The sequence below is a fragment of the Leopardus geoffroyi genome, chromosome B1 (assembly GCF_018350155.1).
Source record: "Leopardus geoffroyi isolate Oge1 chromosome B1, O.geoffroyi_Oge1_pat1.0, whole genome shotgun sequence".
Taxonomy (NCBI): Eukaryota; Metazoa; Chordata; class Mammalia; order Carnivora; family Felidae; genus Leopardus; species Leopardus geoffroyi.
The window spans coordinates 166,163,152-166,179,447 of NC_059327.1; the positions used below are offsets into that span (position 1 = coordinate 166,163,152).

The window sequence follows — 16,296 nt, forward strand, 5'->3', positions numbered from 1 at the left end:
TCCTTTTATGTGGTCCCAGTCTGGTAGTGATAATAGATGTGTAGATGAGTAGCTATGGATTGTAGTAAGTGCTTCAGTAGTATAGAGGAGGGCTAAAACTAGGGTGATATGCGTGAGCCCTCACCTGAAACAAAAAATATATAGAAATCAGTAATCAGGATAAATGATATTTTGAAAGAGTATTTAAAAAAATCAAACCTGATGCAAAAACCTATGATTAACAAAACACCCAAATTTTAAGTAAATATAGGATCAGTATTAATATTTTTTTTCTTTTGCATCAGGCTTTACTATTGTGCAGCATGGTGCTGTTACAGAGGGTGGAAAAGGATGCACATAATTTTTTAACTTGGTTTATAGTGTGGAAAAAAGAGTGATGGCAGGGAAGGCTTCACAGAGATGATATTGAACTGAATTGTGTGGAAAAATTTGGAGTTCCAGCCCCTTTGCCTACTTCTACAAACAAACAAACAAACAGCACATTTTCCCCCACCACCTGGAACATGAGGAACTCTTACCACAAGTGGTTCCAGGTAGTAGGAAGAAGGTGAGTTAAGGGAAGTGAAAGATGTTCCTGTAGGAAAGACCTGTTGGGACTGGATTAGAGAGTTTTGTGTAAATTAAACAGATCGGGTTTGATCCTGGATTAGTGGCAATTTATTGAAAATCTTGCAGTATAATAAGATGAAAATGAATATGCCAGGCTTCTATTTTAGAGAAATCACTTGATTGCTGTACGAGCTGTGGAAGGAAGGGCCATGAATCTGGCAATAGTACAAGAATTGAGAAGTCTCATTTTTCTTTTCTCTCTCAGTTCATCTTTGCATTTCATTTCTTTTTTTAAATCCCAATGACTTCATTGTCATTTGTGGAAATGATACTTGTTAAAAGTGAAGGCAGGCATTGCAGAAATGTACAGTCTCAACGTTTCCACCACCAAGAAAGTGTTAATATTTCATGAATATCATGCCAGCTACTTCTGTAGAGATACGTGTTTGTATGGAAGAATAGAGTGATCAAAAGACAGAATTTCATAAATTTAGGAGTCAAATATTTCACACGTGAAAGTTGTTAAATAATTTAAAAACCATTAAATTTATGTTATCTAAATATAAGATGGAAAAAACTAGGGTAAAACTGGAGAGGTTGTTGAAACTTAGTGTTGAATCAAGCAACACATATCTTTTTATTCCACATTTCAGTCTTTATTTCAGGAAAGTTTTTTTCCTATAGTGTGTCTAAGTAATTTTTCTTTCCAAATGCTAATTGTGTTAAATCTCTTTTGCCTGTATAACTATTTATAATATTCTTTATCATCAATTTTGAATTTTTAAATTTGTTGTCAACTTTTGTCAACCCTAACCCAAGTGAGTATTCAGTTGTGTTTATTCTATTTTGTGACCTCTTATGTAATTTTTAACTTCATCATGGTTTTATTTTTTCCATTGCTTTCTTGGTCTGTGCCATTTCATTTTTTCATTTCTTTCTACTACTTTTACAATCTATTAAAATGTATCTTTTCTTTGAGCTTTTCACTCTAATATTAATGAGATCATGCCTATAATTTATTTGAGACTATAAATAAGTACTTATATAAACTTTTCCTCTGTTTCCTGAAAAAAAAAATGGTCTCTGGTATGAACTTCCTTTGCTTTTTCATTGCATTTTTGCTTCCTTTGCCTATGTTTCAGGCTGATTTCTTTCTATTAATCACTGAATGAAGCCAGCTATTTACTGAACTCTATGTGGGCAGTGGTGGGAGAATGAATCAGAGCAGCCCACAGTAGCTATTTAAGTTTCAGGTTTCAAGCCCACCTCCCCAAATCTGTTTTAGTTTCTGCCCAGGGACCATATTTTTCTCTATTTTTGACATTCGGTGCTCCACGTGGCTCACAATGTAAAACTCCCTCAGTTTTACTTTCTCTGTGTTGTTAGCCCTCTAGTGATTGTCTCCTCTCCCTCCCATCTCACACTTAAATGCTAGTCGTCTGGATTATCCAGCAGGCTGTTTCACAACTACCAAATGTAGTCTGTCAGCATTTTTTTCCTTATCCCCATATTCCACCATTTGGAGATATGTAATTGGAATTCTCTGGAGACAGATTTTGTTTTTCTCTTGCCTGTCCACTTTCCATCTCACGGAGGCTTCAAACAGTCTTTGAAGAATGTCTCAGAACTATGACACTTTGTGTAATCTACATTCTATCCAAGATATGTGCCAGTGAACGTCTTTTCTCCTGTTAGTGCAAAATATGTCCGTGTTTGAAAACTATGTATCATAATTTGTTGCCAATTACTTATAATTACACATGTGGTTTCATTTTCTTTTTTTTTTCCTTTTTTTTTATTATTTATGTTATTTTTGGAAGTATTTCATCGGAGAGAAGTAAATTATAAATGCTTTTATTTCACCATCTTAAACTGAATCATCATCCATCATTTATATTTCCATTAGGCCAGGGTTGACCAGAGTGTCTTTTACTGATATTTTTTGGCTGAAAACCAGAGCTATGTGGTTTTCCCCTTTTGTATATCAGGTGTCACTGGAATCAGATAAGAAACCTGGATTAAATCTGTGATAACACAGTCCATAGAAAACACTTCCCTTTAAGGGAGGGAAAGGAAATTATAATAGTAAGAAACAAATATTATTGCAGTTAACCTTTGGCTGACATATTCTCTTTTACTCTTGTATTTGTGAGCAGTATGCGGTATTCCATCCATGCGGATGTGTGCTGATAAAGTGGAACATGTATGCTTTCATTTTACTGATTATGTATACCGTTTTCTAGTTCAAATATACAATCAATCAGAACTTTCATATTTCTAGATATGTAAAATTATTGTTGGTTGATGAGATAGAGTTTTATAACTTTAAGGGAGTTTTATTGGAAAATGAATCAAAATCTAGTCTTCAGGTAAAGTCATACTTGATGCTCTAAGACATTGAATGGACATAGTAAACAGGAGGTTAAATTGTCCGGTTGTTTATTCTTTAATGATGAAAGATCCTTAACAATGTTATGTTAAAAATGTTGAGAACTGAAGAAGAAAAAAATACTCTGTTTGGTTTGTCAATTGTAGTGTTGCACAAACAGGAAAAAAAATCTTATCTGCTTGCTCTTTGAATAATTTTAAATTGTGTAGTTGCACAATTAAAAGTATTCCTCATTCTGGGAGTATAGAAAAATAATAATGCATATTTTATCATATCATGAAAACTAAATTTGTTATCCTTTGAGCTTCATTATTCTTGCTCAATCAGAATAGCAAATAATAAAGTGCGATAGTTTAAACAGTTTAAAATTTGTCAAGAGATACAGGTGTTTTGATTACATTGGAAGACAGTTTTCTTACAAAGTGCACACTTTTTCAGCTTATAGAAATCACATTTGACCCGTGAAATTGGTGATTTTATGTAAGAGTATTACATAGTCATTATGATTTTATTTTTGCAAATTTGTTTTTTTTTATCATTTTATTTATTTTTTCATCATGATATGTATACTCTTTAATCCCCAGGTTTTTACACATTTGTTTTAAAAAGAGGGAAATATTGGCTTTGTATTTTAAAATAATTCATTAGGAAATTTTTTTTTTTTTAATGTTTATTTTTGAGAAAGAGAGAGCCAGAGCATGAGCAGGGAAGGGGCAGAGAGAGAGGGAGACACAGAATCCAAACCAGGCTCCAGGCTCTGAGCTGTCAGCACAGAGCCCAACACAGGGCTTGAACTCGCAAACTGCGAGATCATGACCTGAGCTGAAGTTGGAGGCCCAACTGGCTGAGCCACCCAGACGCCCCAGAAATGATTTTTAATGACCTTAAAGCAAACTTCTCTTGCTTCTCAAAGCTAAACTTAACTATTCATAGTAATAAACCTCCTTTGCTTGTTAAAACAAAATTGATATGTGAGCGTAATATTCTGGAATAATTCAGGTTTTGATTTTCCACTAGAAGATGAGTATTTAAAAGAATAAGCATTTAAATTTCTATAAAATTTGATCATAGATACTTATATTTTAAGATAACTATGTTGGAGCTAAACTCTGGGATCATTAAAGTGCAAACATTGTATCTAATGCATTTTTTTCTATTTAAATTTAAAACAATAAACATGAATATCTTTGGAATTGTTTTTTGCTTTAAGAACTTTTTTCTGTACATAAATATACTTTTTTTTAAATTGGCCACAGTATTGTCTTGGACATGATATTTCACTTTTGAAGTCTTCCCTCATTCGTGAATTTTCCTAGTTTCACTTACCTCTAATTCCCTGCGTGACCGATACCTTTGTCTCGATTGTAGTTTTCCCAAGTTTTCATGGTCAGGAAAATTACTTGTGGGTGATATGGACCTGAAGAAAAGTTACAGGGCCCATGATATCTGATGTGGTGTAATAAAAACCTCACATATGTGGTTTTGATTGATTAAAGGGAGATCAAATGTATCTACATGTCATTTTTATTCTGATGCATCCAAATGAATACAGTATAGCAATCTATGACTTAATTCTAACTCGTGAGACCAAAGTAAATTTCTAAGAAACTGAATGAGGTTAACTTACAAAAATAAGTGAGCTTATGCTTTTCAATATCTAGCTCAGACTAATAGGTGTAATTATTTTGATGAGATGAAATGCTTTGAACACTCTGATGCTCTTAATGAAAGTTTTAGTTTTGTTTTTATATTTTATAATGTATCATGAAATATTTTGAATGTAACCCTCCTTGTTCTGAAACAATTGTTTTCTGAAGAAAAATTTAGGCTTTTCAGTTTGTATTGTTTAAAAAAGAGAATGCACCTGAGAGAAAAAAAGGACCACAGATTTTCCACAACACATACAAAGACACACACATTCCTGTATGGATACATAACTAATAAAATACATAGTACATGTAGTATTCTTTTGTTGTTGTTCGCTTTTATGACATAGTAATTAAATCCCTTCCATATTTAACTGTATTTGTTCATTTATGGACTGAATGTTCGTGTCTCTCCAGCATTGCATATGTTGAACCCTGTCCCCATATGATGGTATTAGGAAATAGGGCCTCTGGGAGGTAATCAGGATGAGATGAGGTCATGAGGGTGGAGTCCTCATGAATAGAACTCATGTCTTTATAAGAGTCACTCAAGCCTGCTTCCTCTCTCTGCTCTCTGCCATGTGAAGATACACTGAGAAGTTGACTGTCTGCAGCCTGGAAGAACTTGACTGTGCTGGCTCCCGGATCTTGGGACTTCCAGCTTCGGAACTGTGAGAAATACATTTCTGTTGTTTAAACCACGTAGTCTATGGTGTTCTATCAGCCAAATCTAAAGGGAATTCTCTACTCCTAGGAGACCATTTCTATTAAAATTTTAATATTTAAAGTGTGTAGCACCTTTGTTGTGTAGTGATTTGTGCAATGCTTTCTCCCCCCATAGATCACACTGAGCACCAGATCCTGTTTCCGATGGAACTGAACACTAGATAGAAAGTGCCTGCCTTTTATTTTCAACATAATATTATTTTATAATATTCAATACTGATAATAGAGAACATAAAATAATGTAGAAGGAAGAGGAAGTCAAAATCAAACAGAACTATTCTCAAACACAAATACAAATAGAGATATAGGACAAATAAATTAATGGAACACATAGAGGTATATTTACTTTTCAAGATGGATTACTTCAATTGTTTAAATTATCCTAATTTAATTCGTTCTTATCCTTTGTGAATAATTTCTACACAGTTCATTTTTTAAACAGAATAGTTGAGAGTTAATTTTCTTTCTGACTAATTGGAAGCTGGAGATCACTCCTGGCCGCTTCATTATGAAAAACACTGGGGTATTTCGGTAATCATGAACTTGGTTGCCATGTTTCCCAACCTATATTATCACCCCCTGTGCATTCTGAAAATTAATTTCTCTCACAAGAAATATGACATGAAAGTCTTACCTATATTCTAGCATGATTTCTTGAAGTCAAGTCTACACCCCTCATGTGAGTACTTAGATGCTATCCCTCTCTTTTTATTCTGGAAAATGTCAAATACTGTCATCTATTTCACATTGGTTTGGCTAATGTTCTCATTGGAAAACTCTTCAGGGTAACATTCATCAGCTTGGTATTCTAGGCAAATGGATTCATGAATTTGTATCATTAGTGTTAAGATAAATGCTAATCAGTGGCATTATTTATTAAGTAAGGACCATATGTCTGCTTGTGGAATAATATTATTGTCAAGATGCCCCACGTGCATTTATCACTTGAAAACTAAACAGACTGATACATGTGTCCTCTTAACAGGGGAAGATATCTCCATTGGCACATTACTCCAGCATTCTGATACATTTCTATTTCTTCCTTGACTTCAGTTTCCTGCATTTTCCCTACTAGTCCATAGTGTAAACATAATATAGTATGATATCAAAACTCCTTCCCTTGTAGTTGATGGTATCCCTAGCAGTGCCATGGAGAGAACAAAAATCCCTTTTCTTCTGCATGCAAAATGGAAAAGGTAAAGGCATAATTCCATTTTTGTATATTTTCAAGTATATACTTTTCTAACCAATACATCATACAATATAAAACACTCTAACATAAATGAGAACAATATTTTTTATCACTTATAAGTAAGACTAAGTCTAATGTTTCTTTTAGTAGAAAAACAAATATGAGGTAAAAAGCTATTACTCTTTATTTTGGAAAAGGTTGCATTGTGAATAGAATAATACCTCTGGCCACTCTAAGAATAAACCATACATAGAATTGAAAATGCCCTGTAGAGATTGTGCTAACTGAATTATTCAAATACTCCCTCAAAGAGCAGACTTAAAATGCTGGCATTCCTCATAGAGGTTGAATGATACCTAATTCATTTTTCATTATACAACTACTCCTTGCATTTCTGCTCAAGTGGTGGCCTTATTTCTAGCTCCTTGGGCTCATCCCTTCAGCCCTGCCCATTTTACATGCAGATGTCAGGCTATTTCTGCTCATTTCACACTTGCCTTAACGTCTCTATTGGCTCCCATCACCTTTGGGACAAAAAAGGAATTCCTTACCATGACATTCAGGGCCTAAAACAACCCAACTCTAATGTCACCTTCATCCTCTCCTTCTACCTGTTTTGTGATCTAGCCACCCAGGACTATATGAAATTCTCTAAACAAACATTCTCTGAAATTCCCTTTGTGCCTTTTCAAGCTAAATCCTTTTCCTCGATTGCCTTTTTCCTGCCCTTGTTGACAACCTCCTATAAACCACAGCACTAATATTTCCACTAACGGAGGCCATCTCTGATTCTTCTTAGTGGAATTAATCCATTTCTCCTACTTACTCTTTTATAGTATGTTTCGTATTAAATTACAATTTTTGATAACAGATCCGTTTTTTATTTGTAAAATAAATAAAAATATGTATTGATTATATTTGGGCAAAAAATGAATTGGCCATGCTCCTGGATCAAAAGTTTACAGTTTTATCTTGTAAGTATGACAAGATTAAAACCAATAAGCCCATTGTCTTCTGACAAACTGAGGTTCCTAACATAGTGTTTGTCAATTTGTAGGTTTAGTTTACTGGGTAATTTGAATTTAGTTGATTGCCAAAGAGGATGCCAACAGTATGCCAGCAGTAGCTTTCAGTTTATTCATGCATCTTGATAAAAATAATACTTAATTATTTAAAAGAAGCAAGCAAAACAAATTACTTCATAGAATTTCAATTTAAGATTGTGTTGCGGCCAAAACAACAGTTTTTACTGCTCTCAACTAAAGGTATTATGATAGCTCTATAATCATAATTCTGATATTTACTTCACGGAAATGGGAGAGGGATTCAAATGCATATATTTCAAAGTTGTAAGATTGTATATCTTCTTTTTCTTAAATAACAAATATAACTTTAACTTTAACAAATATAACTCTAACTTTCTTAAATAACAAATGTAACTTGCCTGTCTTTTCCTCACATACCACTTGGTAAGAGAATATATATGGAAAATAAAAAGGATCAATTTCACACTGTGCATCATGGTTAAAAACTCCTCTTTATACCCCTGAGAATTTTTGTTTGTCATTTAAGTGCTCAAATACATTTGTCATTCTTTGACAATGATCATGCTTTGAATTATAAAACATGCCTTCCTCAGACAGTACAAATGGTTTTGAAATAAGAGCTCAGATAAGTAATTGTAGGATAGAATTGGTTCCACTGGTTTCAAAATTGACATTACATTGTTGTTCTATGAAAACCTTATTTTAGTAATAGTATAGTAGTGCATTGCTAATGGCATGCTACCAGGTACCAAACTCCTCTCCGTAGTGCGAGCAGGAGCAAAAGTATGGGATCAAGCAGGTAAAAGGGTGAGAAACAGTGAGAAACAGTGAAACACAGGTAAAAAGTGGTTTGAACAAAGTTCCACAATGGATTTTAAAGTTGGCCAGGAGTACAAGGAAATGACACACTTTAAAAGGCTGGGATGCTATTCCACTGTTTCTAGATCAATTTTCAAGTCTTGTACAACTGAAAGTTAACCTTGGGGCACAGAAATCAAGTTTAGATAATGGAGAGGACAGAATAATGAGTCTTTTTTAATTAATATAATGTGAAATATATTTAAACTTCTTGTCCTCGTTTCTGAATTGTTTTCACAGAAACACAGATACTTAGTATAATATTATGTGCACACTAACTGCCACTGCTGCTCTAACTAGCCTTATTGAGTGTTGTTGGTTTGTGGATATAAATACAATACTAATACCATTTCTCTTATCTGATGCCTGATTGGTAAGAAATGACTTCCTTTGAATACAAATTGATCTTTATATTATTACGTAAGAATAATTCCAAAATAGAAAGGAAGCTGTGGAAGGAAAAAGAGAGTAAGAGCAGAAATGTTCTGAAGATATAAAGTGTGTCAAAGCAACTTTAACCCTTTTAATTTTGTATCCCTCATAGTAACATGCCTTCCTCTTTGGGAATTCCTAACTATTCCTGGCTACAAACGGATTACATGTAATCTAGTATTTTATTTTACCTTTGATGTTTCATTATTACTCTTAAACTTCTTTTTAATGTTTATTTTAGAAAGACAGAGACAGAGTGTGAGTGGGGGGAGCTGCAGAGAATGAGATGGAGATACAGAATCTGAACAGGCTCCAGACTCTGAGCTGTCAGCCCGAGCCGGGGCTCGGGCTCATGAACCATGAGATCATGACCTGAGCCAAAGTTGGACGCTTAACCGACTGAGCCACTCCCATGTTCCCATTGTTACTCTTAAAACTACATTATACATGCTGGCAATATTGTATGGCTAGGAGATTATATACAAGTTGAATCTTATTTAACAGCTAGTATTTCTTAATTGTTTTCTTTTGATGGAAGAAGGCTGTCTGATATTATATAAGTGATCAAATCATATGTATATGATATAGATATATTTTTGTATTAATGGTATTGATTTTACTTTCAAATTTAATCTTTCTTTATAGTGTCTTCATAGTTTTAATACACCTTGCCATCTGATATGATGAAGCTGAAAATATTTTTGATGAGTTTAATGGATGTGGGCATAAATTATTAGGCAGGCAAACACATGATACTGTAAATGGGAGACTACAAACTGAGACATGTAAGATGACTATATAGTGCCTCACTTACTACTGAAAGGTTAGGTTAGGAGAGATTGGTGGTCCAGGGGCTCTAGATTCATATGGCATTTTAATAATGTCTGACGTTGGGCACTATTATTTAATCTCTCTGCTCAGTTTTCTCACTAGTCAAATAAGGATAATTATCTCGAGTGGTTTTAATATTTAAGTTAATTGACTCATGTGAATATGTTTTGAAAAGTACCTGGCACATAGTTAAGTGCTCAATTAACGTTGGGTGTTATCCCAGTTATCTATTGCTGCTTAACAAACTTCCTCAAATTTTGGTGGCTTAAAACAACTATTTATGTATGTATGTATGTATGTATGTATGTATGTATTTATTTATTTATTTATTAATTGTTCTGTTGACTCATCTGAGTGGCTTGCCCTTGGACTCTCTTATGCAGTTGCAGTCAATTAGCAGGTGACAATGGAGGCATAGGAACGTGATTTCACCCACAGGCCTGATGTCAGGACTGAGAGGGCCATGACCATGGTGGCTACTTGAGGATTTCTCTCTTTATGTGACTGTCTTGGGCTTTCTCATGACATGAAGTTTCATAGGTCAGATTTCTTATAGGGCAGCTGGATTTTCCCAGAGTAAGCATTTGAAGAGATAGGAAGTGGAAATAGTACGTCTTTTAATGACCATCCTACAAATTGGCAGAAATACGGCACTGGCACCATATTCTATAGGTCAGAGTAGTTGCAGAATCCTCTCAGATTCAAGCAGAGGTAACATAGACCTTACCCCTCAATAGGAGGAATATCGAAGAATTGCAGTCATCTTTAATCTGCACTTGTATTAACATTACTAGTGGTCTATTTAATGAATGTCGACATTTCATGCCTTTTGGTGGTAGAAAACCACTGTGGAATTTGGATATATTGGCCCTACATTGTCCACATTGTGATATTTACAAAAAGGTCTTTGAGTAAGTAGCTTTATAGTCAGCACAGAGTTTCAGTTTATGAAAAATGGTTGAAGCTATTATTTCCCTTTCGTCTGTGTCATTTGGTGTGCTGTTGTGTCCACTGTTACAACCTAACAGTCAAACACCCATCCTGAGAAGAGGATATAGGAGAAGAATCATTTATCTTTTAATAAAAGCTATAGAGATTACATATCTCTACATTTATAACACATGAAACAAGACTCTGAGAAAACTGGGTCACATATGTTTCTGTCAGCAGGGTGTAAAAATTAGAGGTCATTCAGGTTCCAGGGAAAAGTATTACCCGGGCAAAGCAGCTTCTTCTTAATCCTTAGCTAAAGATAGCAACACAATTAAGTAAAGGGACTATGAGTTTTGGGATTGTGACAATGAAGATATTGTATCCTGCTAATTTGACACCATCCCCTTAACTGTCCCCTTGGTTAACCAATTAAGTAGAAATTTGAAACAAGGAAAATTTTAGTTTTGGGGGTGCAATTTCACAACTTTAGAGAATCTATATAAATGAGAAGTTCTTAAGATATAAATAAATGGAGATGTCAGTTCTGTCAAATAACTTGCAAACCATTAGTTTAAATGAAAAAAGAAAACCAAAAACTTGCCAGGAAACGTGAAGTAGAGCCTCTCAAAGAATCATGAAGATGGTCAAGTTATAGGGATGTGTAGCCCAGTGTCATAGATTAAACACATCTTATAGGCGCTAATGTAGCTAGAAAATTATTTTAAACTTGAACCATTTTTTGATCAGGACATATGATTTTATGAAATTTTATCCTAAATTCCATTGGTTCTATTTTTATCCTGTTTAAATCAGAGGGTTACAGTATGGTGGTCATAGAATCATAACACAACAATAAAAAGTCAACTTCCAGGTAGATGATTAATGTAAACGCTATGAAGTATATTAATATAATACAAATAAACACTTCTTAAACACTTTTATGTCCTATCCATTTCCCATATTCCACTGTCCACCTCCATATCTCTGCCTCCAAAAGTCTCCATAAACGACTCCCTGAAACCTATACCATGTGCCTCTCAGGTTTTCCCCTTCACTGCTGTTCTTCTCGAGTTTAATTTTTCATCATATTCTATTATGGAGAAAAGAACCAATCTGGCAAATGACAAAATCTTCTTTTGAGTGATCTAATCTCCCCTTCTTTTCAACTTGGATTTCTGGGTGGGATCAAAACTAAGAAGTGGGGTGTAGCAGTGACTATTCAGAGATATAGTAGACAGAGTTATGAGAAAAGAAGAGTGTTAAGCACAATGTGTCCCTTCTAACTTCTGAGATTAAGCTCTGCGAATGAACAAAACAAAATATATGCGATTAGATGTAACTACAAAGGGAGGGAGAAAGATTCCCAAGCAGGGTCCTCACTGGCCTGGGCGGGGGAGATCCAGAGTTCCTTTCTTAACTGACCGAACCACTCAGACGCGCCCAAAACTTATAATTTTAATTAATCTTTTCTCCTTTTTAAGTGTCCTAGTTTGGACAATATATTATGTGGTTACCATAATTAATAACCTGGCATCTTTAGGAGAGGTGAGATACACAGCCGACTTGTAGCTCGCTTTGCGGTTACAGGCAATCTCAAAGTTCCCCAGTGACCCAGTGGGATGAAGATGTCACGGAGAGAGCCATTGAGCTTGCCAAAAGGTTGCCGTGACGTGCAAGTTAAATCCTGTGCAAGAGAGACTGCATTACACTGAGGAGCCGGAACACTTAACTCACAAAACCGTTTGCTGTACTACAGAAGGACGGAAGGACGGATAGAAGAACAACACGCTTCACCATGCGCTTTTTTACTTCTTCTCGTGGTCTGATTGGTCAATTTGGAAAGAGAGCGTTGGCGTTGTGACCCGCCTCTTTCTTTCCTCTTAGGGAGGAGCTGCCCACAGGAAGTGCCCAGTTAGCTCCGCCCTCCAGGCTGTAAGGTTCCCCGGCGCCGGTTTTACCTCTGCGCCATCATCGCCGTCGTCGCCGTCGTCGCCGTCGTCGCCGTCGTCGCCGAGTCGGTTGGGTGCTGCCCGTGGCATCGTTGGTAAGTCGAATGCTGGGGTTCCGAGTCAGTACGCCTGCAGTTTATAAGCCACGGTCTTCAATATTTTCTCCGGCGGTTACAACGGAATATTTTGGTTTTCCTGCCGCTTTACTTTTATTTCTAAAAGGGAGACGTTTACATGTCGGACTCTCCTCACACCCCGACATCCAAGATACAGAGTGGGAGTAAAGAGAAAATGAAAAAGAAGAATGCTGTGTTGGAAAGCGTGGAGTAGAGCTTCGGGCACGCTTCTGGCATGGCTACAGTGGGAGGTGTTAAAAACTTTGATGATCCCGGACTAGGCGCTCACCACGTATTTTCCGTGGTAGTGGGTTGTTACAGCTCATTGCAGTTTTTTCCACTGGGGAGCGGCTGATTGTATGAAAATAAACACCCATTTGTTTGGAGGCAAGTCTGCATGCTTTCGGCTGTAAGTAAAGGCAGGCAAGCTTTGGGGGTGCTCAGCAAGCAAAATCGGACTAGAAGTGCAGACATCCTTACTCGATGTATCCTAGTCAAATTGTTAACTGCTGCTTGACCTTAAACACGGATATATAATTTTTTTCTAAGTAGCCTTGTGTGAGACAAAGTTTTGGTAATAAAGCAAGCCCTTTTCATGTGCCAGCTTTTTTTAGGTGTCTGTGTTAGCTGTACGTGCTGGAAATGTTTAGGGCCAGGCCTAGGCTGGTGGCACAGAAAGTCCCAGATTCTCATCCGCTTTTATGTTTTGACTCCTCTTCAGAGTCAAGGGAAGGAGTGTTGGAAGAACAAATCTAGGAATCATATGACTCGTCTATAGGTTTATAAGTTGCTGTTACCTTTTGATTTCAGGTGGCTCTGAATTTGATCGTTCCATACAGTTTGACTATGACTTTTGATTGCTGAGATTCAGACTGGGATTCCATTCATGGGAGATTGATGGATATCAAATTAAGGAAGAATAGGGGTCTTTACTGTAAAGAGCATATACTTTCTCCTTAAATTGAGGATCAAAAATAAAATGTTGCAAAAAAGGTGGCTTAGAAAGCCAGTAAAAAAAAAAAAAGGGCTGTGCTTGGAATGCTCTGGCTCTAATAATTGATCTTGCTTAGGAATTTAAGGGGTTAGAGTCACTTAAAACTTGTGCTTCAGTGTTAATGTAGAGTAACGGAAAGAATTGGAAACAAAATAATCAGCTGGAGGAAAATAAAACTTTTTTAGGAAAAATCTAGAGAAATTAGGGGACGAACTTGACAAAGGTGACATAGAAAATAATTCGACGTTCAAGTAGACATCTGTGAGAGAGAAATGGTGAGTCGGAAGGATGTAAATTCTCTTCAAAAGAGTATTGGAAAAGGGAAAGGTGTTCGGTTGTTACCAGATTGAAATAGGGGGGTAGGTCTCCAGTTAATCAAAAAGGAAGAGGAAAGATCTCAAGTGGAAGGACTCCCTCAAAAAGAGTCAGAAAAGTACTGAGAGATCACAGATAAGGGATGATGTAAAAGATATTATCAGAACAGCATCTTAAAGGTTGGGAAAGACTAAGAAGACCTGTAGAATGCACAGAGTACCATTGGTTGACTTTTAAGGAAATATAGTAATTGTAGGTTTGTACAGAAGTACAGTTTGTGCTTAGAAGGAACGACCAAGAATTAGGTCTCGAGACAAGACTCAGCAAGATAGGGCATATTGAAAGGAGTCAGGCAAGAGGATGAGTTAGATCCAAGCTTGGATGGGGATGATTCACGTTGGTGGGAGAAAAGATGCTGTGTGGAATTATGCATCCCAGGGAAGCGGAGGAGAAAAAAAAATTTTTTTTAAGAGTAGGTGCTTTTAGTAAACTCAGAATTGAATGGTTTCATCATTGCTTTTAGAGAAGATTCTGGAATTTAATAAATAGAGGCATATATTAGGAAACAAACCCTAACATCTAAAACACATAAAAAGGAAGCCAAATACTCATTTCCAGCAATCAGCAGTAATCCTGTATGTTTTGAAGAGACCAAATTAATAGATTAAGCAGTTAGAAACTCGACTTTCTAAACATACTAAACATACTAAAAAATTTAAACTGAAAAGTATAGACGAGGATGGAAGAAAATGAACACTAGAGGCATTATTTCATTGCTGCAGAAAAAAAATGCTATTCAAGGTCTGAACAATTCGATGATGAAAGACAGTGCCTGGAGGAGCACATGGAAGAGGGATTGGTTCTTACTGGGCCTCTAGGCGTTCAGGCTTCAGAAGCATCGGTTGAAACCTCAGTTCCGGGATCTCAGTTGAGAGGGATTTGCCAGCCGAAACAAATGAGATGAGAGAGAAACCCTCTCTAAGAGGCAGGCCTCACTAGCTTTGCAATTCCAGAATGAGGTGGTGGAAAGTGCCCCTTGTAGTATAGGATTCAAAATATGTGTTTCCTGAAGGTAGTAGCCCCTGTTTCATAATATAGAGTCCACTTCCAGAAGTTCCAGAGTGCCAGGGACAGGAGGTTAAAGGAAGGAAAAGAAATTAAGAGATTTTTGAGGTAGGTTGCAGAGGAATATATTGTACTTCAAATACAATTTGGTGATTGGGGTTGAAAATGTTTAAAGTTTTCTGGAAGGCAGGAATGTCACAAATGTTATTCTGTGAGAGACAACAGTATGCTAAGTGCATTGTGTCCCTAGATATGATGAATCTGTAGTGTCAGAATTAGTGCTTTAATAGAAATTTTATGGAATCTGCTACTCACACAAACTGACAAGCATCCTAATTGAGCTGAAACCAAGAATATTGCCAGGTTCGTTTTTCCTTGAGATGTTACTCAGTTCTGGTTTCTAGGAACACAGTGTTTTGGGAAGTAATCTGATCTGAGAATGGCTTGTATTTAAACTTGGATGTGGGGCCAGGTTTGTTAAGTTTATATTTTCATTTACTGTAATTTTTGAATCATACAAAATTCAAAAACTAATAGTTCAGAAACTAGAGTGATATAGAGATAAGTATACATTGACAAGTCTTTTGTCCACTTTGCATCTTACTTATCTAGGTGTTTAACAAACAAGTCTATAATACTAAGTGCCCAATACTGACCTGTGTATTTTGCAAATGTTAGCTCATTTATTTTGTGTATCAACCCTATGATGGAAGAATTCCTGTAATTCCTATTTTATAGATAGGCCTAAAAAAGTTAATTAATTTGTAAGTGGCAGAGACAGACCCAGGCAGTCTTGCTCAAGTTAGACTAGTTAGGTAGATGATTTAGTATGTTCTATACTATATATGCCTCTCGTGTCATTTTTTAAAATGCAATTACAAATATATTTTCTTAATTTTTCCTTTTCTTTACAAAAGAAAGCAAACTTTATATACTGTCTGCACCTTGTTTTTTTTTTTTTTTCTTCACTTAACTGCATATTCTGGAAATACTTCCATATCAGTATATAGAGGAGCTTTTCACTTGTTTTTACTGCTGCACAGTGTTAATATTGTATTATGTGAATTTGTCACAGTTTATTTTTTAATTTTTACTATATATCGTGTCATAGTTTATTTAAACAGTCTCTTGGTGGACATTTGGGTGATGTCTACTTTTCTGCAGTTACAAATAGTGTGGTAATAAATGTATATACTTGTCATTCTTGGCAGATGTATCATATCTGTAGTATAAATTCTTAGAAGTTGAACTGCTG

General features: G+C 35.8%; 1 protein-coding gene and 1 long non-coding RNA gene across 4 annotated transcripts in view; one reads left to right on the forward strand and one right to left on the reverse strand.

Moving 5' to 3' along the window:
- The window catches only part of LOC123596036, a 49,831-nt gene extending 37,243 nt beyond the window's left edge, over window positions 1–12,588 (reverse strand). For 2 of the 3 annotated variants that reach the window (XR_006711491.1, XR_006711492.1), the window contains exon 1: window positions 4,265–5,370. This is a non-coding gene — a long non-coding RNA (uncharacterized LOC123596036). Of the gene's footprint in view, window positions 1–4,264; window positions 5,371–12,560 lie in introns of those variants that run through there. The other variant, XR_006711493.1, reaches the window with a different exon arrangement.
- A 100-nt stretch (window positions 12,589–12,688) lies between these two features.
- LOC123596037 (cytochrome c oxidase subunit 7B2, mitochondrial) overlaps window positions 12,689–16,296 on the forward strand; it is a 159,065-nt gene continuing 155,457 nt past the window's right edge. Inside the window, exon 1 of the mRNA XM_045474180.1 lies at window positions 12,689–13,076. The gene's annotated coding sequence lies outside the window, so the exon portion shown is untranslated. The remainder of the gene's footprint in view (window positions 13,077–16,296) is intronic.